At 37.4% G+C, this 25,928-nt stretch overlaps 1 protein-coding gene across 7 annotated transcripts in view; it reads left to right on the top strand.

The window, feature by feature from the left end:
- Positions 1-25,928, top strand: part of DCDC1 (doublecortin domain containing 1) — a 360,320-nt gene that overhangs the window by 221,288 nt on the left and 113,104 nt on the right. The gene's annotated exons all lie outside the window — the stretch shown is intronic.

The raw sequence follows: 25,928 nt of genomic DNA, 5'->3' as shown, positions 1-25,928 counted from the left end.
TCTGCAAAAAACAGCTCTAACTCTGATTTTGTAGAATTTTTGTGGACACTTTTTTAGGCTCCTAAGCCATCCTTTGAAAATACATTTTTCGTGTTGCTGTCTTTATTAAACAGTGCCGTGTTGTCCTGAGTCAGGTGCGTGTATTAAACCCTGTGTGGAACGTATATATGAACGCTGGAGAGGAAGATGTGCTTGAGTGTGGAGTTAAGTCCTTATTAACAACTCCATTCAGAATGTATTTCACAATGGCGAGGTCATTTCTGACCTTTCTGCTTCCATTTAACATATTAGTTAAGCTACTGAAATATTTGAAACCTTCGAATAATTAATGGCTCTTCCTAATCGGAAGATAAAACCCTTCAGAATTTGAATATGGAGTAGATGTTAAATGGTATAAATACAAATATAAAAATAAACACTTGTAAAACACAGAATTTATATACACATACCTTTCTTCCTAGGAAGTTGTCTAGAATTTGTTTTTGATAAGGTTTAGGTTCTACCCCTCTACACTTGCAGTCCATCTTTTTGGGTCAGCTTTGTACTGTGGGCGATCTTTGTGCTTGCGATGATCAGAGGACACACTTTTGTGCATAAATCATTGCTGCAGCAATTAGCTCACTCACCACTGCTGCCCCAGAGACAGGGGAAGCTGCCCCTCTCTAAACAGCTGGGACGGAATTGCTGGAGGGGATGCTCTGTCCCTTGGGATAAACAGTCCTGGCCTCCCACCTCTGCCAGGTGCGTCTTCTTTCGAGGATTAGGGGAGGGGGACGGCTACTACCTTTTAAAATAGAAGATCCACCAAATTGCTGGCATTGATTATGTTGGATCTAAAAAGAGTAAGAATTGTCCTGAGGTACTTGCAAGCAGTTTGGGGCTAATTTTGTCCTCCTATAATCTCTTTCAACTCCACTTGGCTCAACTAACTAAACAAGAAAAAGAAAACTGTCCCCACAATCTCAAACCAGCTCTTCTTTCCTTGAGAACAGGAGTCATATCTCATTATAACAAAGGAATTAGAAACAAATCTGTTCAATCATGTGTTGTTTGTGTACCTGTTGTATGCATGGCTGTGTCATTCACAACTTTGCTTTTTAGCTTTGCTCGCACTGTCTCACTAGTATTTTCTTCCCCTCTGAGGCTTAATTATGGTATAGCAGTCTGCAGTGTTCTAGTTTCTGTTCTCTGTTATAAAATGCCGTCCTTCCATAGCACTCTTTTTTTAAGAGAATCAAACAGAAAGACATTAGGGAATACCATATGGAAGGTGTGCGCTGGCAAGTTAAAATTAAAATACTCTGTATCACATAATATTTGTACTTAAAATGTTAATAGAAACTAATTGTTCATTTGCTATGACTTATATCCTTTTGAAATACCTAGTTCTGAGTCATTAATCCAAAGCAATATTTCTTGGGCGTTCATTCAGGTTCCTGCTCTATCTGAACTCTGTGGGCCTTGCATTTATCTGATGGACACATAAAATGTATGTGACGGACCCAGCAAACCAAATATATGGATTCAAGCCCACATGCCAGGTATCTGGCACAAAGGGGGTTGACTAAGGGAAGTCTACTCCATTATAACATTATTCACTACTGAGTTTATATGCAGTGTGTCAGTTGATTTAACTAAATGTACCCTACTTAGAAAAATACCACTTACAGAATTCCAAACACATTAAAATGTCTCAATACACTTGTAGCATAAGATCCCATAATTCCTTTTGTCCATAATGACATAAAAGAAAAATATGTCAACTGTTTTAGAATTATGGGCTCTACAATGTGTGTTTCATTGTCTTTCTACATTCAGTTTATTCTAGAAGAGATTCAAGTTAAACGTTTATGTAAGAAAGAGAAACTTTCTTTTTAGTTTTATAAATAATGCAATGATGAGTATCATTAAGGTCATAGTATTTCTTCCTTTATAGTAATCGAATATGATATATGGATATAATTATGCTATTTGATAGTAATATTGTATTTTAGATATGGAGGATTGTGCTCTAAAATTTCCCTTTCCACAAAAAGTGGTAAAAATGGCTTCTGCAGGACAAATTTCCAGAATTTTGCTTTTTAAATTATTGTTTTGTAAAATTATGTTAATTTTAAAATTGCAAGAGCTTAAAAATATTGAGGCCATTACAATAAACATTTTTACAAAAGTGAAATAATATCCAGAGTTAGAATACACTAATTCTTAGTAAATTATATGTATGCCTCTTTGGATCTTGGATATTTTAGCACTACCAAGTTAGGAGATGTTTTTTAAAATGGCATAATTACATGGATTTGAGCTATCATTAATGAGAATAAAATTTTAAGCATTTATTCTTTTAAAAGAAAATATATGTTTAATAGTTACCAGTTCTTCTGAGGTCCAAAATGACAACCTGGTTTTCTTTCCATTCTACTATACTTCTTTTAAACCTTTTATGTAATCCTTCTGTGTTCATTACTGAAATTCTTTAATGAAGAACTAATATGCCTCTCATATTTAAGATCACCTAAAAGATAAGTGGATCTGAAAATAAGCTATCAAAATTTGTAATATATAACCCTAACCTCTTCTTTAAAGGCACATAACTTTCACTCAAACCCCAAGGGTCAATATGTTATAATTTTGTTTTACTTAAGCTTATAAGAACTCAGATAAAAATAACTGGGTTTAAGTGTGGTTTCCTCTGCTTTGTAGTCTCAGGGGGGAATTTCTAGATTAGTTTTTTTTTTCTTCTCCCAGGAAATATACAACTCTCTATGTTATGGCCATTAATGTTCAGTAATAAGTTAGTCTTCAAATACCAATAAGATGATGTGGGCTTGATGGAAGTTAAATGTCCCTAAATCCTATGAATTGATCTGCAGGAGCTGTTTTCCGCTTGAGTGCTGGCTTCACCCAGGCAGACATCCGCAGAGCGGCGGAGGTCAGGGTGACGGAGGAGGAGTGGGCTTGGTGGCACATCTGCACTCTATTCCTGACAGTGTCTTGCTTCGGCAAAGGGAAGTGAAGCGCGTACACCATGCTCAGTGGCATTTCCAAACGCAGCTCAGCTGGGGGCCCGGGCTTATTGCATCAATGGCACATACCGGGCAAAAAAGGAAATACATAATTTTGTCAAAGTAGTAGATCACAATCTACCAATCCTTTCCTCCCCCTTCAAAACCATCACCCCCACACACTAATAGCTCTAATAGACACAGACTTTATGCATATTTCAGTCACAGCAGTATTTCTAATGCATATGTGAAAGGGCCCTTAATTTATGTCTACCAACTGTGTGGTGCCCTTCTTTTGGGTAATGTCATCATCCTAATGGTGTTTCTATTATACTCAAAGGTAGCAAATGAGGCTTATTGCAAGAAGGTAATTGATTTTCACTGAGTGAAAATGTAAATAGCCACAAGAAATCCTATGAAAGATAAGCAGTTCAAAATTGCCAGAAAAAAAATGATTTGTATACACGACTTATTGGTCCAAGTATATAAAATGTTTCTTTTTTCGAGTCAATAGCACAATAACTGTATTTCACATCATTTTATTTTAAATTGAAGTAAAAAGTGAAGAATTTGGATGATCTTGCTTTTACCAGCTTGACAGTGTATATTATGACAATTATCATCTTATGTGGACAGGGGATTCCTTTTTTCAGTGTGTCTTTGTAATAGAAGCATGTGAATAAAATTCATGTTGTGGATGTGTAAAGATAACTCTTCTTTTGACTTTCCATAGGAAGGAAAGTACAGCATCTGTGTCACTAGTATCTTCTTTAACAACACATAAGCCAAAACCTCATTGAAAGTGAGCAAAAACATCAACCACACACTCAAGAAAAAAGCAAAGCTCAAAACGTGTTGAACTAAAATCACAGATGCTTAAGGACATGATGTGGATGCAGTTGTGATCAATATTCTTTCAGCAATAAAGATAATTCTCAAAGTTTATGTCAGCAAAAGAATGAAAGCAAAACAGAGTATCTGGGACACAAATTTGTTTGCTAAAATAATGCTAATTTTTGTACAGTCAAGAGCTCGTTAAACTACTTCTGTTTCCCCCAGAAGTGAAATATAGACATTTGCATATTGCTATTTTAGCCAATACTACTTGTACCACCGTACTGTTCTCTGACTCCAAGAGGTATCTTTCTCTGAAGAGCCATTTGTCAGAAAAACATTTTAAACACAAAAGTCTCCTTTATCCACTTAAATGTTTTTGTAATTGTGTGTAAGAAATAGACTATATATTTCACCCACTCTCCTACCCCATCGTTCTTATGATTTGAAAAGGACTTTTATTTTGGGAATTATAAAATACGTAATGAGAATGATCTGGCCTTAGAAGGGCACTTGGATTAAAAAGAAAGATATCATTTGTGTTGACCTTTGAGTTGGCAGGTGGAGAGATTTGATCATTTTTATTCCTGCAAGAGAACAGGAAATAGGACAGGAAAATAATCTAAATTTCTTCCTTTGAGGGGGGTTTAGAGGAGCAATTCTTTCCTTTCACTTTCAACATCATTGATGCAAAATCTTTAACATCTGTTTTATTCTTCATAACGTATGTGGCTAGAGGCACAACTGACTTAGCAATCAGTTCAAACAGGGGGTAAACTGAAAGCATGTTGACTTATTACACAGCACCATGAATAAAATGTACTCTTTAATATTAATTAGTCCCCAACCAAGCCTTTTAGTTTGCTACAATTTTAGATTTAGACAGACAGGACTCCCTATTGATACAGAGATTTCATTAATCACTGGCAAAACCATGTACAAAAATTCCATTTAGTAGAAAACCCAAGCTCAAAATTAGAAATTCAACTTTGTAGGGAGAACAAAACCTCATATGTTTATTTCATTAAGAAGAAAACATCAAATAGGTTTATTGCAGCATGTCTTTGCAGCTTCTACATTCCAAAGTCTATTTCCCTTAGAAACCCAAGCATTATTATGTTCTGTCTGAATTTAACTACCTCGGATTTATCATGCTGTGAGTAAATAATGAAAAGCAGGAGTGGTTTAAAGGCTACTAAGTAGCGAGTACATTCAGGCAAGCAATTTCAGTGAAGATGGCGGACAGAGCACCCGTCACTCAGTTTGGTGTGGTTGATGGGTGGTGTGGAACGAGGAGAATTGTGAATGGTACTGACAACGCTGGGCTTGAGCATTTCAAGAAGATGCTTGTTCTGATAACCTCGAACGTTTTTAGAAATGTAGGACAAAAGTAATATTGGATCAATAGGAAAAATGTTTGGGTAATATTAAAAAGTATGTCTATTATTAAAATAATCTAATCGTTTTATGTACTTGTATTTTTTAAAAGCTTATTTGGGGAAGCTATTAGGAACTAAGTTAGTTTAACAAATTTTATCTATATGGTAAAAGATAGCTTCATTATGTCATTTATAGTGTCCAAATCTGAGATAACGAATATTCTCTTTTACAGAATATATATCATTTTTATTGGTTTTTATACTAATCTCCTGCTTTGGGTTATAAAGCAGTAAACAATGGTGTCTCCCAGATACGCCATTCAAAATCTCAGGTGTAATCATGGGTACAATTTTCTTTAAAATTGAGACAAGAATACTGTTAGCAGCAGTAACTATAGTTCAGTCCCCAATCCTGGAAACTTTAATTCAGCTGCATTGTGGGCACATAAAATTCGAGTTCAAATGCTTTTAAGGAGTCATGCCATTTTGTCATTTGACACTAATTTTCAACCCAGCATGCTTTAGCAATGACTGAAATTAGTTCCAAGTGAATTACATCTAAGCTATTTTCTACCATCTACAAGAAATGTTTTATGAGTCAGGAGAGTTTTCTGAAATTCCTTTACCAGGTGTTATGGTGCGGGGTCCATCAGTGTAGGCAATCAGATGTCCTGAGTGTACACACCATGAGATGTCACTCAGTTGCTTTTCTGCTACTATTGTTCCACCCCAGTTTCACATGTAAGTGTGTCAGAAGAAGCATCATTTGCAGTTGTGTTTCTCTCCACTCTTTCTGTAGAGTCCATGCAGTAGATACGGATCCACTGGAAAATGGGCTAAACCCGGTAACTCATTTGCCTCATGGCAATAAAGAATTACAATTAGATGTATCTTCTATTTCTCACATGACACAAAGTGCGCTATATGGGTGTGTATCATAAATCAGCCTTTTTGCCCTTAACACACAGTAGAGAGTGGGATTTTTACAGGAATTGGAGGCAGAGTATTTCTGCAGCATGACTGTGAGAGGCATCGATTGACCATAAGGAAAAGAAGTTTCTGGGCATTAAATAAAACTGAATCTTACACAAATAAAGAGAAGCTTTAATGGATTAATTTAATATTTTGAATCTTCATGTCATTTCTCTTAGTCTTTCAGACGAAAGGGATTCATGGTCAATAAAGATCTGATTTGATCGCACATTTCATACAGGGTTCAAACGATGTTGGTTTAGTTAGCACTCACGTAAGAGTAACAACATGGTGATAGAAAATTTCAGAACTGTTTAATCAAATGTAGGCTATGAACTTCCAAATATAAGGCTCAAATATATGTACAGTGAAATATATGTACTGTATTCATGTAGAAAAACTCAAAGTTTCATAGACAGGGTGACTGTGTTTCACAGATTAAACATAACTAATTACACGCAGTGAATTAAGAAAATTCCTCAAAATGACTCTTTCTTAAGTATTTTTTCCTCAAAAGACTAGACTCTCATAATTTCGTGATAAGTTCAACATTTATTTATGAAGATGGCCTGCCTTTAACATTTAAAAGCTTCCATTGTGATCATTTACATGCTTGAAAACTATACCAATGAAGTGGTTGAAGTAAATAAATAAGTAATAAAAGGCACATCAAAGTCGTTATGACGAGACGGCCAGATGGCAGGGAATTGCAGCACTCGCTGTAATTTTATAAAAATTACTATTGTCATGGCATGTTAGTTTTCATAAGAGTTTGTACAGTCACTGATCTCATACAGACAAATTAATTTCAGGTTCTCTCATGTGTAGTCACATAACAGCTCTACTTGAGCAGGCACAAAAGAAAATTAAATAATCATAGTCACACAGACTTGAAAAGCAGCACAATATCTTAAGTTTACTATTCCATAACGTCTTGGGATCGGCGATCATTTCTGTTATGTTAGTCTCAAATTGATCTACAGCGGTACAGCTATTATGTAGTTTCTGCTCTGTTTGGTCTTGATTATATAAAGGTACTGTGTCATATATTCTATTAGTGAATTGTTATTAAAACAGTAATGTTGTAATTCCTACATTTATGGCCTTTCTTCAAGTTTCATTTTTTTATCTCTTTTATGTCTAAAGGGATAGAAGCTTTTTGTGCTTCCTTTTACAGATAAATACAGATATGAATCCTCAATTATTAATGAGTTTAAATGATATTTGAATTAAAGATGTTTATTACAGGTTTCAAATGTCCTCCTTCCTTTCTCTGTAACAGAATTGTGAAAAGAAAACCTGACACCGTGCGTTTTACACATTTCTGCCATTCGTGTCTAACCAACAAGTTTCAACTCTGAAGGCTTCTTCCTGAAGTCCTTTATTTTTATCGTCTCATTCCGTAGCCCGACTTCCTCCCACCATGTCATGTTCCACTGTGTGTCAGATTTGGTGCATCCTTCATATACACGGGCCCTCAGTTTCCTCATCTGTGACATGAATGTTTTCCCTGTTTACTTCATAGACAGTGGAGGTTGCCATGGGAACTTAATGTTGATTCAAGTAAGTTTAGTTTGTATGACCTTAAAATTGAAGAAATAGCGGTGGCAGTGGTGGCTCAGTGGATTGAGTGCTGGCCTGTGAACCAAAGGGTCTCAGGTTCGATTCCCAGTCAGGGCACATTCCTGGGTTGCAGGCCAGGCCCCTGGTGAGGGGTGTGCAAGAGGCAGCCACTCATTGATGTTTCTTTCCCTCTCTTTCTCCTCTTTTCTTCTCTAAAAATAAAAAAATAAAATCTTTTAAAAAATTAAAGATATAAACATTTTCACTAGCTATTTCAATGGTCTCAAACAACTTATTCAAACAAATATATCACCTGGCAAAATGATAGCAGTCGTAAAATACCATAGAAACAGCCTCATTAAATATTTAATCCCCTATTCTTTTTCCACCAAAAACATACTCTATTCAACTTCAGACTTTTGTCCTTAAAGAGAAAGAGTGGCTTCATTCATTGACTTTTAGTTATCTGTGCCCAAGTGCTTTGTGGTCTTGTATGTATATGTAGCTCTTATTTCATAATGCTAGTTTCATGTTAATGGTATAAAATGTTTTAGGAATTTCAAGTTTGTAAACTTTTATTCTTAATCTATATAAACTCTAGGCCTTTTTATAGAACAAATCTTCTCATTTTTGAAAGTTTGTGGCTTTTTACAATTTGAGTTAGCACCTATTTTACTGCCTTTTTCTCAGAAAAGAAGCTGGGAGCTCTAACATTTCTCTCTTTTCAGAGAGGTTATTATGGGGGTGCCCATGGAAGCAAACTCCATACATGGTCTGTGACAGTCTTAAATGCGGCTTTTCTCTTTAAGGGACTGATCATGTTACCTCTCAGATGCTTTTGTTGAAATTATTATAAATAACATAGATTAATCTCATAATTCTGAAGACCTTACATATGGTAAAATGCCTCTGGGTTATATTATTAAGTTACAACTGCAAAAATTAAGTGACATACTAGGAGTTTTTAACAAAGAAGGTAATGGAAATGGTGACGAAGGTAATCACTGCAGCATTATTAATGCTAATTAATAATTAATTAGACTTGGAAACAAGGTATCTGACCGTGGGGGTATTGCTAAGTCAGTTATATCCCATCTATCAAATATTATGAATTATCAAACATTTTTCCAAAGAGTTTTTAATAGCATGGGAGCTTTCTTATGTTACACTTTTAATTGATAGCAATACAATATAAAATGTATGTACATACCATCCAAACATGCTTTAAAAGTCTAGAAATGGTCATTTAAAAAAGACAGGATGAAAGCTTACCATGCTTTAAAACTGGGTGGTTATCAGTGGGTGCTTGGTCTCAGCAGATTCTTTCCTGATTTCTTCTGTGTTTTCTGTGTTTTCCTAGTATTTTAGTATGAACATATTGTTCTATAATATGGGGGAAAACAATAAGTGAAAGAAAAGGAAAAATTTTCACATTAATTTAGAGTATCACATATAATTATATGTGACACATAAGTATCACATATAATTCACTATATAATTATTTTTTACTTTTCAGTATCGTTGTAGTACTTTCAGTCTTGTGATATTTATTTGTACATGTCTTCATCCCTTAACTCTGTGAGTGCAAGTTCATGGACTAGATCCTTCATTCCTAACGTGAGACTGGTAGGTGATAGTAGTTGCTCAGCACATTTTTACTGAATAGATGTGTGATGTTCCTTGGGAATACAAGTTTTTATGTAGTTGAAATTCATGTGTCCGCTACCGCTACTTCTGTTCTGCTTTTCCTACTTCTCCTTGCTGCATAATGGTTTTACATGACCTAATACACTTCCTAATGATATTTTAATGTTGTTATACTCTTCTGTGGGGGCAAAGTCACTGTCCTAGAGATGGGTATTCATGTTATTTCCTAATATTGTTGTGTACAAAATTTCAGTGAATGTTCTCACCCATTCACCTTTATGCTTCTTTTAAACTATTTTTAAGGATAAACACATAGGACTTTACTTATTTGTCAAAGGTTATGACTATCTTTATAATACCTGCTCTACATTGTTTTATTGTATTACTATTGGTAATTGGTAATTGGTAATACAACCAGCAATGAGTTTAACATATTGATTTCTTTCCCATATTTATCCGAATTGAGCATTTTAAGTTTATATCTTTATGTTACATTTAGTGGATATTTTTAAAAAGTCCAAGTTCCTGGCTGGCGTAGCTCAGTGGATTGAGCGTGGGCTGGGAACCAAAGTGTCCCAGGTTCGATTCCCAGCCAGGGTACATTCCTGGGTTGCAGGCCATAACCCCCAGCAACCGTACATTGATGTTTCTCTCTCTGTTTCTCTCTCTCTCTCCCTCCCTCCCTCCCTTCCCTCTCTAAAAATAAATAAATAAAATATTAAAAAAATAAAAAATAAAAAGTCCAAGTTGCCTTAATTTGCATTTATTTCATTATAACTTTCCATTTATCAGTTTTCTAATTATATTTTTATTTATATGGATAGGTTGTTTGTATCCCACACCCATTTGGAGTTTTTAAATTTTTTAAAACACATTTGAATACACTAGTTATACATTAGGAAAAATCCCCTTTATGTTATATTTGAGGGAAATAATTTTCCAGTATGTGGTTGTCCTTTAATTTTGCTATTTTCACTATATAAGAGTTAGAAATTTTATATAATCTAATCCATGGATCTCTTCTCATGTGAATCACTCATTACTCATTACTCTTAGCATTGCTGCTAAAAATGAACAGCCTTTGTAATATAATACCTTGTGTGAATATGACTCATTCGTATGTAATTCATTATAATAAAGTATGTAATTACTTGTTCCTAGATTAGGGATGCAGGCTAACTGTTTTCCTCTTTGGATTTTGTCTTTCTGTGTCTGTCCTCTGGCTCCCACCCAGCCCTTCTCCTCTGCTGTTCCCTCTGCACTTGTGAAACGTCCCCCGCATTGTTCCGTGCTCCACCATGAGCCTGTGATTGCCCATGATGGGACTGAGACAGCGGCCAATTACCACACTGCACTGCTGTTCATATCGTACTGTGGTGGTCTGTCAATTAAGGGTTTGAAAAATCTCCCGCCTGTGCCTTAATAGAAAATCAACTCATATGTTATACATATATGTATATACATGTGAATATATGCATGTATTTTACTTTGAGGAAAAACAACACAATTCTAGTGATAACTTCTTTGTCCATAATTACAAACTAAGGCAGGGACTTTCCTTGATCTGGGCAGCTGGACATGAAGCTGAAGACTCGATTGCCTCCCTGCCATGCAATTATCTCCATTCCTGGGACCAAGTCTATTGTTTATTGATCTTGATCCTTTCTTAAAGTGGGGCCTTTGCTGTGTGCTGCTGATGAGCTAATGCTACTTTTGGGTTCTGATCCTGTGAGTGACTCAAGGAGCCTCTTAGCTCATTGAAAGGCTATTGTGATTGTTAAAATGTATAAAAGTCACAGTATCTGCCTTCATCCAATGTTGCACCTAGTCGTTTTTGAGTCTCTAGCTCCATGCCAAAAAAAGTTAGGAAGAAACAAATTTCCTGTCTTTGAAGTGTTTAAAATCCAGTTTGGGAGAATATATATATATATATATATATATACACACACACACACACACATACAAGTGTGTGCACCTTTATATATATGTATATAAGTAAAAAATGAAAAAATATATCAGATGAACTAGCTACTAGATAAGAGAGACTGTAAGGGTGCAGATCTACCTACTATAGACTTTAACATTAGGGGAAACAGTTTAAAAACAAGGTGGCATCAGCTAGAGAAGGTTTTTTTATGGGATGAATTGTGTCCTAAAATGATATACATAAGTTCTGCCCCCCCAGTACTTATGACTGTGACTTTATTTGCAAATGTAGTCGACTTACAGCCCTGTTTAATCAGAATGGGTCCTAATATGACTGGCGTCCTTTCAAGAAGAGAAGAGACAGAGAAACAGACATACAAGGGAGGAACCCTGTGTGACTGTGGAGGCAGAGAGTGAACTACTGTAGCTGCTAGGATTGCCAGCAAAGCACCAGAAGCCAGGAAGTGCAAGAGAGGATTCCCTCCTGCAGATTTCAGAAGGAGCATTGTCCTGCTGACACTTCGATTTCAGCCGTGTAGCCTCTAGAACTGTAGGAGGATACATCTCAGTTGTTTTAAGCCATTCAGAAGGTGGGGATGACACTGTGCTCTAAAGGAAAGGCAGAAGTTGGGGTGACAACAAAGGGCGTTGAATGGTGGAGAGAACCTCACGAGCAAGGGTGAGAACGAGTAGATGGGTCTGTGAGAAGGCTGGAATGCGACCAGTGCAAGATAAGCTGTGCAGACAGAGTAGATCCAACTGATAGAAGGCCTGTAGCAACATAGTGAGAAATGGATCTGTTCTATCCCCTGGCTTATACTTTCAACATTTACTAAAGATTTACTGTCCATCTAATTAATAACAGGAAGGCATTTTTGTCTCCCAAGAAGTATCTGAGAGGAAAGGAGGCTCTTGGGAAGCACTTTCTATGCTTTTATTTTATTCTGACTGCCAATTTTTTAAAAAATATTTTATTTATTTATTTTTAGACAGAGGGGAAGGGAGGGAGAAAGAGAAGGAGAGAAACATCAATGTGTGGTTACCTCTCACGCGCCCCCCACTGGAGACCTGGCCTGCAACCCAGGCTCATGCCCTGACTGGGAATCGAACCAGTGACCCTTTGGTTCGCAGGCCAGAGCTCAAACAATTGAGCCACATCAGCCAGGGCCTGACCACGAATTTTTAAAATTTGTCATTTTAGATAGGTAGAATATTCACATGGTTCAAAAGTAAAAGTTTCTTTTTTTTTTTTAAAGATTTTATTTATTATTTATTTTTAGAGAGGGAAAGGAGGGAGGGAGAGGGAGGGGGAAAGAGAGAGAGAGAGAGAGAGAGAGATCAATGTGCGGTTGCTGGGGGTTCTGGCCTGCAACCCAGGCATGTACCCTGGCTGGGAATCGAACCTGGGACACTTTGGTTCCCAGCCCGCGCTCAGTCCACTGAGCAATGCCAGCCAGGGCTCAAAAGTAAAAGTTTCAAACGGATATGTAATAACAAGTTTCCTGTTCACCACTGCCCCAAACCCTATCTGGCCACTCTCATCCCCACCAAGAAATCACTCTGTTAGTTACTTGTGGATCTTCCCAGAGACATTTTTTAATGCATAAAAAGAGAATATGGACACATACCTCCTTCCCTTTGTGTAAGTGGTAATATTGCATATACTATGTGCATCTGACTTTTTTCACTTAACAACATGTTTGAGATTTTTCTGGGTCAATGCACAAAATCTGCTTGTTCATTTTTCTGATGCATGTTTTCCATTATGTGGGTGTACCATAATTTATTCTGTTGCTTTCAACTGGTGGACATTTAGGTTGTTTCTAATCTTTTGCTTTCAAAATCAATGCTATGATGATTAATCTTGTATATATGCATAAATGTATTAGGATACACATTTTACAGTAGATGGGATAAGGCAGACATTTCTATAGTAGGTGAATTAAGGTATGTATATAATCTCTATTGCCAAATATTGTCTAAAAACATTATAATTTACACATTCTCCAGCAACGTATGAAAGTGCCTGTTTTTATACAGAACCTTGATGGTACAAGATATTCTCAAACTTTGAACTGTGGCCAATTGGCAAGGTAAAAATGGCCTGTTGGTGTAATTTTAATTTGCAAATCTATTGTTTTAAGTGAATTTGATAAATTTCACATTTAAATTAGGCCTTCTTTGAACTGTCAATGTCTTTGCTCATTTTTTGTTGGGATTTTAGTATTTCCTTATTGCTTTGCAAAAGTTTTTTTACATATTGGTAAATTGCCCTTTGTGATTTGAGTTACAAATATATTTCTCAAATTTTGGGGGTTTTTTACTTTATTTGTAGTGTTTCTATGCAAAAGTTTACTTGGATTTTGTGTGGGGGTTGGAAAGACTTTCCCTGTTTAAAAATTATATAAGGCTCTGAGAAATATTTGCAAGATGTACAATTAGAGTGATGAAAATAAAGGAAGAGAAGTGGCCAAAGCTTACCTTTAAGTTTTTGAGTTTGTGAATCTAGGAGATTGGGAGTCTAGACTTGATCTAATGACTAGACACAAACATCTCTGCATTTTCTAATGTATTTATTACAGTTATTATGGGTACAGGTTTTGTTTTTGTACCATTTCTAGAGAGGTAGAGGCAAGGAAGCTATATTCATGAGAACAAAATTATATTGCCTGTAAAATCATCTCTGAGTGATAGACAATTAGTTTTAAAATAGTGTTCCAAGGGGTCATTGAAGTTGTCTGATCTTGGGGGTTGGGAGAATGAAAACCAACTGTTTTATTTATTGATGTTACTGATGAAGATTTCACTGCTCATATTTCTACCGGTCACTTGCCAGATGTTACTAGTTCCGTGACTCCAGCAGTGAAGAACAGCAACAAGGTCCACATCCTCCCATAACTTGCTTTGTGGCTGCAAGTAAGAAATTAGCATCCCACGGGTTGTGAGAGGCCCTGTGAAGGGGTTACAAGGGAGAGGGATCCAAGAGTAGCCCGAGGGGGAGATGCTGCTTTAAAGCAGGGATAGCAATAGTTATGCCAGACAACACAGACTTCGAAACAAAGACCATAACAGAGACCAAGAAGGTCACTACATAATACTTAAGGAAATTATTCAACTAGAGGAGATAGCCCATGTAAATATATATGCACCCAACATAGGAGCACCTAAATGTGTAAGGAAAATATTGAAAGACTTCACGAAAGAGATAGACAGCAATACAGTCATTGTAGGGGATTTTAACAGCCACTGTCAGCAATGGAAAGACCTCCCAAGCAAAAAAAAAATCAATAAAAATATTGCAGAGTTTAATGACACTCTAGATCAAATGCACTGAATTAATATTTATATACTATTTCACCCCAAAGAAGCAAAATGTACATTCTTCTTGAGTGCACATGGGTCATTCTCAAAGATAGGCCACATGGTAGGACACAAAACAAGCCTCAACAAAGTCAAGAAGATCGAAATCCTACCTAGCATCTTCTCAAGTCACAGCAGCTAGAGGGCATAGTTAGTTAGGAAGGGTTTCCTTACCTGTAAAACTCACAGCCTTCAGAAAGGTATTACAAAAGGTCATTTGCCAGTATTCTAGAATCCTCCAGCCTCTTCATTGTTTTTTTGCCCTCTGTCTAATTTTTCTCTAACTCTTGAAATGCCAACATGTGGAAGCAAGTCACAAAATCATGTTAAATACCTTCCACCACAAGTTCATGCTATCTCAGCTCACCTGGGCATGGCTCAGGAAAACGCTCTTTACTTCACACGGTCTCCCTCACACACTCCTCAGTTCTCGGTTCAGCTCCAAACCTCTCTGCTGCACTGGTGGTACTGCAGTTATGGTGCCTCCGTGAGCTACCGTTTCCTCACTGGTGACTCCATGATGGTGATGTAAGTACCCAGGGCTGTAACAAAAGGAAGGGGCGGAGCAAGATGCACATCTTCCTTATCTCACAGAGACTGCCCCCTCCTCTCCGTTTCATATCACACTTAAAAATCTATTTCTAACTTATTTAAAAGTATTCCAAAATGCGGGTCCCAGTGTGTTTTCTTAACTTACTTATTTTTTAAAAATGTCATGCCTTGTGATAAATTTGTAAAATCAAATGATAGCCAAATATTACAAAAATGTACATCATTGTTGATGAGCTTGAAAAATGAGAATGTAATTTAGTACGTTTAGCCAATGATGCATTTCTTCCATTTGCAGCTCATATTTTGGAGAAGTTTTGGCTTTAGATAAAACAATCCTTAAAATTAACTTACAGAATATCTGCAATTAAAAGGAGACTTTGAATCTCTGTGTTACAAAATGTAAAACCAAGACTATCACAAATAATGAAGCATATCTATCTTATTGCTGACACAAAAATAAGATTTTAGTGATAACAGTACAAGAAAGAATTTTTTAGCCATTTATAAATAAAATAACTAGTTAAATACTTTTATTTGTTTTTCTAATCATTTTAAAATTTGTACTTTTGTATATATCTATGTATGAAATTATTATAATAGTACATGTGTATATTTATGAATTAATGCATATACACATTTTAGGATGCATAACAGATATTAAAATTACAGGACTATGCAGTCAAACAATTTCTGAACTGGAGTATAAGTCCAGATTCTATGACATGGCATTTCAGGTTCATCTTCCACTATTTCTCCTCCACTCAGTCAGACAGAATAACTTACAGAAAATTAATATGCCAGTGTTTCCCAAACTTGTGTGCATATTATCATCACTTGGGAGGCCTTTAAACATCTCAAAACCCAGGCCACCCCAAACAAATCCCATTCTCTGGGGGTGGGACCCAGGCATCCCTGCATTGGAAGCTTCCAAGGAGATTTCCTTTGCAGGCAAGATGGGTGCTCCTGACACAGGCCTCAGTGTTCCCCGCCCAGGAGCTTTGCATGCGCTGCCCTCCCACTACCCCTTGTTCGCTGAATGAATCCCTCTTCTCTTTGTTAAAGACCCAATTCAGATGCTCCTCATTGAACCTTCTCTGCTGTTGCCCAACCCAACCCAAGTCACATGGTCAATTAATCCTTTCTCAGTTTTCACAGAACACTTTATACATGATTCACCTTCTGTACTTTTATTATTAATTTATGTCGGTTTCCTCCACGTATATGATCATACAGATGTCACTGCATTAAACATTGTGTAATGAAAACATGAGGAACACAGCAATTTAGCCCAAACACTGAATTGCCGCCTTAAGATCTGAAAATTAATGGAAGAAAAATACATTCCTTTCACAGCATCTGAAGGAAAACTAACACTTTTTTCTTACTCGTGCTACTCTCCTTTTCACCGTTGATTTGAGGAATTTCAAGGAGCCACCACATGTTGAGCGCTTTCCATGTGCTACACATACATTGTCTCATTTACCTATACCCACCACTCTTTCAGGGAGGTTTTGCCATTCCCATTTGGTGGCCGAAGACACTGAGGCTCATAGAAACTAGATTATCAACACAAGCTCTTTCAACTAAACTGTGACAGTGGTAACCCCTCTCTTTCCACTGTGCTTTAATTTGTTTTGAAAATATCAATATCTAGGTGCAGTTTGTACACAGTAAATGATTTAAACACAGAGGGTTTTTACAGTGAGCATATTATTTGATGTTTGCTTGCCTGGTGGACATTTAATAACTTGGATGGTCTTGGTCAGTTAGCGTTCTCAGGATCTGTGTGGTCTAGCTTCTTAATTGTTGGGTCTTTTACACAGCGGCTGACACCCGGTTGGCTTCACCCAGCCCACTTGTGTCCTAACTTTGACTGCAGCGTTGATTAAAACTCATTACAGATAACCATGTCTCCTGAATACTGACTTCACAAAGCGTATTATTAAGGGTGTCTGCATCTTCTATCCAAACTGCTTCACTCACATCCTTGAAATAACAATCCTTTTTCCCCAAAGTTCTGCAATTATCTCTTAAGAAGAGTTCAAGCATGCCTAAGTCATTTCAGAAGCTAGTGATGGAAAGGCAGACCCCATAAATGCGGTAAGATAAATATGGCTCTTCCACGCAATCAGATGGGTCTGTTGCTATGAGGAAAACATCAGAGGGAGAGAAGATCAACACAAGAAAAGGAAAACTGAGCAAGTAATAACAGAAGCAGCTGTAGAAAGGCAGAAGAGCAGCTGATGAGTAGGAAAAAAGGAAAAATGAGGCATTTCAGTGAAAACCCATTATTACTGGGAAACAGTTTTTACTTTGACTAAATGTCTGTTTAACAGGACTTAACTATACAATGTTTTTTAAAATAGGAAATTCTATAATCCTAAATATAGCTAATGTAGACTCAAGAGAGGGAGGGTGTGAGATGCTTCTTAAATTTGGGGATAATGAATGAAGGTTAAATCACAACTGAGCCTCACCCAAAACATAGTTTTCATCTAGAATATTGGACTATTGGTGGGTAGAAAATAAATAAATATTAAGATTTTTTATTGTTATTCTGTTACAATTGTCCCAATTATCCCCCCTTTGCCCTCCTCCATCCAGGCCACGCCCCCCCCGCCCCCGAGGCAGTCCCCGCACTGTTGCCCATGTCCATGGACATTGCTGCACGTTCTGTGACTAGTCCCCTCCCCTACTTTCCACCATGGTCTCCCTTCTGCCTCCTTTGGCCACTGTCAATCTTTTCCATGTTTCTATGTCTCTGGTCCTATTTTGCTCACTACTGTATTTTGTTTATTAGATTCCTCTTATAAGTGAGATCATGTGGTATTTGTCTTTTCTACTTTAAAGTAGTGTTTGTATAAAACCAAATACCAGTGACTGAGTGCCTTGTAGTTGTGCCTCCATCTGATGGATTGAGGGTCAAGAATAATTATAGTGAGGGCAGTGACCATTAAATATCATGGAATAAAAATAGCTCGCATCATATCAAATAGATAAGTTTAGCAGCCAGTTTTTAAGCTGGTTTTGAACAAAGTGTTATGTTATTGCTGAGGGAAAACTTACCCCACACTTGGTGCCTGTCTTAGTCCTTTTGGGCTGCTATAACGGAGTACCACAGGCTGGGTGACTGTAGGAAATTTACTTCTCATAGTTCTGGAGGCTGAAGTCCAAGATCAGGGTGCCAGTACGTTCAAGTGAAGGCCCTCTCCTGGGTTGCAGACTTCTCGTCGTTTCCTTACTTGGCAGTAGAGACTAGGGAGCGCTGTGAAGTCTCTTTTATCCCTTATCAGAGCACTAACTCCATTCATGGGGCCTCTGCCCTCATGACCTACTTCCCTCCCAATGGCTCCGCCATCTAATAACATCATATTGGGGATTATAACTTCAACATGTCAACTTGCAGTTCAGACATAAAGCTTCAGGCCATTTGGCTTAAGCTACTTCAGCCAAAGCTTTAGTAGCTTAAAACAACAAACACTTATGATCTAACGCAGTTTCTGAGAATCAGGAGTCCAGGAACAACTTAAGTAGGTGGTCTGTCTCAGGATCCCCCAGGAGGCTGTATTCCAGCTGCTAGCCAGGGATTGGTCATCTGAAGGCTTCGGGGGGTGGGGGGCTGGAGGCTGCAGGATCTACATCCACATTTACTCATGTGACTGTTGGCAATAGCCTTCGTCTTCTAGCCTCTGGGGCCTCTCTGTAGGGCTGCTGTCTTCCCCCAGAGTGAGTAATGAGAGAGAGGGGTGGTGGTGGGAGCAGGGGGAGAGATACATTCCATACAGAAGCCACAGTGTCTTTTATGACCTAACTTTAAAAGTGAAATACCATCACGTTTGCCATATTCTATAGGTCACACAGACCAAACCTGATAAGATGAGGGGCGCCTTGTTAGCTCAAGCTGCCATGACAAAATATTACAGACTCCGTGACTTAAAACAACAAAAATTCATTTTTCATGTTATGGAGGTAAGAAGTCCAAGATCAAGGTGTTGGGAAATTCGATCTCTGGTGAGGGTCTTCCTCTGGTTTGCCACCTTCTCCCTCTGTGCCGACACGGCCTTTCTCCTGTGCGCACGTGTGTGTGGGAAGGAGAGGAGAGGATCGGAGAGGTATTTGGTGTCTGTTGGCCATCTTGCCTTTCTTAATGATTAGCAGGAACTATTTCTGTATTTTATATAATAATCCTAGTATTCTTGGCAAAGGTTTTCTCCCAAACACTTTTTAACGTTTGTTAAACAGGTATTAAAAATTTAATTAGATTTATCAATATTTATTTTATCGCTTTTGCTAAATGTCTTATAAATATTTGAAAGTGTGTCTTAGTACATTTGGGTTTTTAATCAGCTTAGAATAGATTTTTGTGCATGTTTATAGTAAAATCTTTTTTGTTCTGTAATTGCAAAATATTTCAACTATGTAGAAAAGGATAAAAGGTATTTGATTCTTTTATATGCAGAACTAGTTGCTGCCGTACCATTTATTGAATAGTCCATATTTTCTCACTAATTTTTAATATCACCTCTGTCGAATGTCACATTTCCATATAGGTGTGAACGTAGTTTTGGTCTCTGTTATGCTCTATTAATCTATTCATTTATTCAGCAGATTTTTAAGTGATAAAACAGATATATAAATAAATATTTATTTACATATTCCTAACATTTTTCCTATATTCATAATGAAAGCAATAACTAGAACTTATTGAAAATTACTTTTAAAATTACATTCAAAACAGTCACTTCAGGTTAGAGATATTCTAAGTAATTCTGTGGTCATGTCATTATTTTTACATTTAATATTTATATAGTCTGAAATTTTTGTAAGCAGCTCTTTGCTTATCAAATATATTGAAATAAACATATTTAAAGCTAAAATATGAGCAACATTTAAAATACTTCTCATTGGAATACTTTTCACAAGAACATGGATTAGGTCAGTTAGCTTTTGGTATGGGACACATCATAAGATATGCATCTCATACAAAAAACAATAGCCATGCTCAGTTGAATGTCCTTTCCCTCAGTGTAAACAGAACCCAGGACTTGCTTCTAAATAACAAAATATGGCAAAAATAATTTCACGTCACACTCTTTTTACATAACGTCACGTGAGACTCCGTCTCAGCAGATGAAACTTAGTGAGAAACTTCCTAGTGCCCTTCTAGGGCCAAACTGTTATAACGTGATCTGCCCACAGAGAGGACCACATAGCAGGAAACCACAGGCAGCAACTACAAGGGCCTTAGTCATGCAACGGAAAGAAAGTGATTTCTGCAAACCACCTGAGGATGCCTGGAGGCAGGTTTTTCCCTAATCAAGCCTCCAGATGAGAATGCAGCCCAACTGACATTTTGATTGCAGCCTTGTAAGACCTCAAGTGAAAGACCCTGTTAGGACCCTCTGGGACTACACACCCGTGGAAACTGTGAAATAATAAGTATTAGTGTTGCTTTAAGTTGCTAAATTTGAGATTGTTATGCAGCAATAAAAACTAATGCATCTTTGATGCATTGATATCTGGAAAAGAAGTTTAAGTTTATCAATACATTTATAAACTTAGGAAGGAAGGAAGGGAGGGAGGGAGGGATTGGTTATAAATGATATATCTTTAAGTTCTTCTCACTTAAAAATAATAAATCTTTTTTGCAGGATAAAGGTGGGTTTCTGATTTATTTGGACTTTTAATTCTTTTTTTGTAAAATATTTTTCTATGAAGATGATAATGTGTCCTGAAATAAACTAAAGTCTTACATATTGTTGTTATTGGTCATGGATTTTATCTTAACTTCTGAAATGTACTATTATTGCAGTAGCAGTCTTTTTATTTCTATATAACCTGAATAAAAAAGTAATTACTTTTGACATTTTCACATTTGCCTTTTCCATTCCTGTGCTTTGAGTGCTCATGTGTTAATAGTCCCCCTTTCACTGTAATTATTTTTCCTGCCTCACCGAAAATTTGCCATTTAAAACATTTATGTTAAATATAAAATTTGAATTTTTATCTTACTTTATTGTTTAAGTTACATGAAAACAGTCCCTTGGTTTGGCCAGTTTAAATCACGTCCAGCCAGTCTTGCCTGTAAAGGCAAACTGTATAGTCTGTGGTTGTTTCAGTGTAATTCGTTGCTTTCCACTCACAAGCATTCCAGTTTCCTTGAATCTAAAACCATTGTCTTTGTCAAACTGGCAGTTTTGTTGAATGTCTTGGTGTGCATATGTAAGTGCCATATGTGGTGCAGATGAAATGGAAGGTAGAATCCTTGCTCCCAAGACTCTGTCACACATGAGAGAGACAACAGCACTGAAACACCCACAGCAGCCCCGGAAAACAAACCCACAATGGAGGTCCTGACCCACTCCCACCCACCTGCCCTCCCACCTCAGCCCTCTTCCATCTCTTGGTGAGGGATAAGAGGCTGCCGCTCCCCTCCCCTCCATTTTTTAGGACTGACTTCACCCTGCCTCCTGTCCTGTTTCTTTTTGTTGACCCCTATGTTATAAGCTGCTAGGAACATTCCCTCTCAGGCTTTCATCCCTTTAATTCTCTGCACTTCCTTCTGGAACTGAGGTCCCCTTCCACTCTTCCTTTTCAAGACTATTTTGCCTTCTGACACTCCCAATTCCTAGCCAATAAATGTCCCTCTTCCCTTTGCCACAAATGTTTCTTCTGCTTCCTTCTACCCAGTGAATCCAACCATGCCCTGAGAACACTGCTTTGCTTTTAACTTTCTTGAAGGAAGATTGCATTGACCCTCTGAGAGAGGGTCAGTGCCGGCCACACACTATTTTCCCTGCTGATTCCAGATCATAACTTCTTCACTGTCTTAGTAAAACCCCAGTGTTTTAGAGGGATGTGCCAGATATCTGGGCTGGACCACCCTCTGCTACTACTTTGTCACTGTCTACTGACATGAAGTTAAGTCCCCTTGTGGTACCTGGATCCTGATTATCTCGTAACACAAGTTGGTCTATGATCTTAGGGGATGTGAAGGAGCACAGAAGACTAGGGAGCAGAGAGGAAAATAATTTAACAAGAAAATAGTCAGAAGTTGGTTTCTAAATGTGAATATTGGAGAATAGTGTTATTCATAGGTAAAACTAAGACATTGAAATGAAATGGCAGGGAGAGTTTTTAAAGACAACAATCATACAGTGGTCTTCATTTGATCATGAAGGTTTTTCTTTTATTTGATCATTCGGTTTTCATTTACTATCATGAAATTTTAAACCTGGAGTTTTATTGCTTTATTATTGATATTGTCACAGCTAATAGTTATTGAGTGTATGCTATCATTGTGCCTTTACAGGCAAGATCATATAGCAAATTGTTATATGGATAATCTCATTATATTCTCACTACCAACGAGGTAGGTATTATAATTCCCTTTAATTTAAAGGGGAGGAAACTAAGGAATGAAGAAATTAACATTTCCAATTACACACTGCTAGTAAGTGGAAGAGCAGGAAAGTGGAATAAAGTATTCCAATTCCAGAGCCTTTGATTTGTTCAGCAGATTGCGAGAGAACGGACCTCGGGACAGGTGGGGCCTGGGAATGAGTGTCCTCTACGAGCCCCTAAGGAGAAAAAGCCTGAAAGGCCACCCCATGGAGGCAATCCACAATGAGCAGGAAAGACAAGGATCAACCAAACCAACTAGGCACTGGTTGGGGAATTGTGAAGGGAACTGTCATCCTGTGTCATCAAGCTAACTGCCAAGGGAGTTTTGAAAACAATTGAATGATACTCTGTATGCATAGCTGTAGAAACAGGAAGGAGAGGGGGAATAGGGGAAAACCTACTCACTTGATTGGTAATGAAGACATTGTTGATGCCTGAGACAGTAATTTTGAGAGTGGGAGTGGAAAAAATTGTAGGCACAAAGTAGAAATGGAACGCAGAAAGGTTTTGCAGGTTTTGCAGTGAAATGGGTTGAGTGAAAGAACAAAGACTAGGCAGTAGGCCCAAAGATGTTTTTAGAAGAGGAGCCATGTGCACATGGGAAGGCAGAGAGGAAAAGATTGAATATATTGGCCAAGGAGGAAATAAATACAAGAAGAAAGTCCCTGATCAGTGACAGGAGAATGATCAAAGTAAAAAAATCAGAGAATAGAGGGAAAGGTTAATGAGTATGAGAAGCTATAAACGTAACAAGGTGACGAAAATGTTTTTGTGGAGATTTATATCAAGTAGCCATGGCCTGGGTGAGTTATAAATTGTGGTCAGTGGCTGAGGGTGAAGACTGAGGGGATGACATGAAGGAGAAAAGGAAAGGCCTGGAATCTGTACCATCAGCCCAATCCCACCTCTCAGGCATGTATCATGTATATTTTTCTCTCCTGTAGACTCTAAGTTCTTTGAGAGTGGGATCAGTCTTGTTCTTTTATTCTTCATTGCCTAGCAAAGTGTTCTGCATATATAGTGTATTTTTGTTGAATTGGGCTGAACTGAAATGAATTAAGGGGACTAAAGTGACTGCTTAGAGCACTAAGAGACACATTGAAGTTGAGCTGCAAATATGTGGTGTGACAAGTAGGTAGAGCTTTGTGTTTTACTGCAGCTGTGCCCCAGGGCCCAGGAAAAGAAGAACAGAGAAAGCAGAAAGTGGTCTAGCAGGCAACTTAGAGTGTCCGGGCTGCCAATGGAGTTGTGTTGTGGCTGCCCATGCAGTCCGACTGGTGTGAGCCTAGGTGGGCTAACAATGAGACGTAGTGATGGGTATAGGTTTGATAGAGCACCTGATGGAAAGGTCAGAAAGGAGAATATCACCAGCAAAGAATTTGTCATCGTAGGGGATCGACATCATGTTTCATTTTCTTTCCTTGCTTTCTTTTAACCAAAATATAGGCAACATTATATAAATAATAGATATAGCGAGTAAACCTTTTGAATCTTTAACTATGTTGGACAGAACATAAAGTGTCTTTTATTGCATTAGGAGGTATCTCAATTTACTAACAAAGTATGTTTTAATATTTTCAATTTCTTCATATGTGTTCAAAGAGCCAAATATACATCTATTCATGTATACCAATAGTTGTTATAAAACAATGGCAAACATGTTTAATTTTTCATTCATTATATATTCATATACATATATACCTCACTATTTCTTTATCCATTCATCCATTGATGGACACTTAGGTTGTTTCCATATCTGGGCTATTGTAAATAATGCTGCAGTGAACATGGGCTGCCTATATCTTTTTGAGTTCATGTTTTTGTTTTCTTTGGATAAATACACAGAAGTGGAATTGCTATATCATATGGTACTTCTAGTTTTAGTTTTTTGAGGAATACTGTTTTCCATAGCAGCTGCACCAATTTACATTCCTACCAATAGTGCACAAAGGTTCCCTTTTCTCCACATCCTTGCCAGCAATATTTTTTCTTGTCATTTTCATTATAGTCATTCCAACAGGTATGAGGTGATATCTCATTGTAGTTTTGATTGCATTTCCCTGATAAGGAGTAACGTATGTTCTTATTGGCCATCTGTACGTCTGGAAAAATGTCTCCTTGGGTCTTTTGCCCATTTTTAAATTGGAATGTCTGGTTTGCTATTGAGCTGCATGAGTTCTTTATATATTTGGGATATTAACTACGTATCAGATATTTGATATATAAAAGTGTAAAAATGTAAAAATATAACAACCATATTTCAATTTTTACTATTCTTCTACACACAAATATTATCTATTTTAAATCACACAGCACCACAGTGAAGTAGGTATTTAATGCATTTTGTAGATAGGAACATGCAAATGAGACACAGAGACAATAAGAAACTTGCCCATGGTTACACTGCAATGAGAAGTAACACAGGAATGAACCCAGAAAGTCTGGGTCTTAACTATACTCTTAACTATTATAGTATATCATCTGGCCAATCATTTTTTTAAAGATTTTATTTATTTATTTTTAGAGAGGGAAGGGAGGGAGATAGAGAGAAACATCAATGTGCGGTTGCTAGGGGTCACGGCCAGCAACCCAGGCATGCACCCTGACTGGGAATCGAACCTGCAACACTTTGGTTCACAGCCTACCCTCAATCCACTGAGCTACGCCAGCCAGGGCTCCAATCCTTAACTATTCAATCCTGATGAAATATGAAAGGCAGCAAGTTAGCCTTTTGATTTAGGCATTCTAAATTAGCTTTTTACAATGGAGAGAAATTTAATATCTTATATATTGAACTTAAATGATCCAGCAACTGAAAAGGGTTGGTACACTATTTGGCAATAAAATAAAATATTTGACCAAATTCTGGTTCCATTTGGGCACAAAATAAAATGTGTTGTTTCCATTGCCATTTATAAGAGTGGGTCTCATGTATCCCCTCATAAATAATTTGGGAGAGAAACTTTTTCATATAAAAGGCATGGATAGCTCCTTTTGAATCTTCTCAGGTACCCCAACTCAGCATTGGCCAAAATGACCTTATTATTCCCCAAAAGTTTCCTCTCTCAATGAATAGCATCCCCAGCCATCACTTGCCCAAACAGAAATCTACATCATCCATACTATCTCCTCTCTCCCCAAATAGTCAATTTTTAGAAAATTGACTAGAAAATCCACCCACCTGTTGAAAATTTCTATTCCCTTCTAATTGGTTAGCCCTCCTTCAGTGTTAGCACATTTTCTACACATGTTCTTTCAAAAATACACATCTTATTGTGTCTCTCCCCTG

This window comes from Phyllostomus discolor, chromosome 6 (genome assembly GCF_004126475.2).
Source record: "Phyllostomus discolor isolate MPI-MPIP mPhyDis1 chromosome 6, mPhyDis1.pri.v3, whole genome shotgun sequence".
NCBI lineage: Eukaryota > Metazoa > Chordata > Mammalia > Chiroptera > Phyllostomidae > Phyllostomus > Phyllostomus discolor.
Note: the sequence above shows the minus strand (reverse complement) of the source record. Positions and strands in the feature narration are given on the sequence as shown.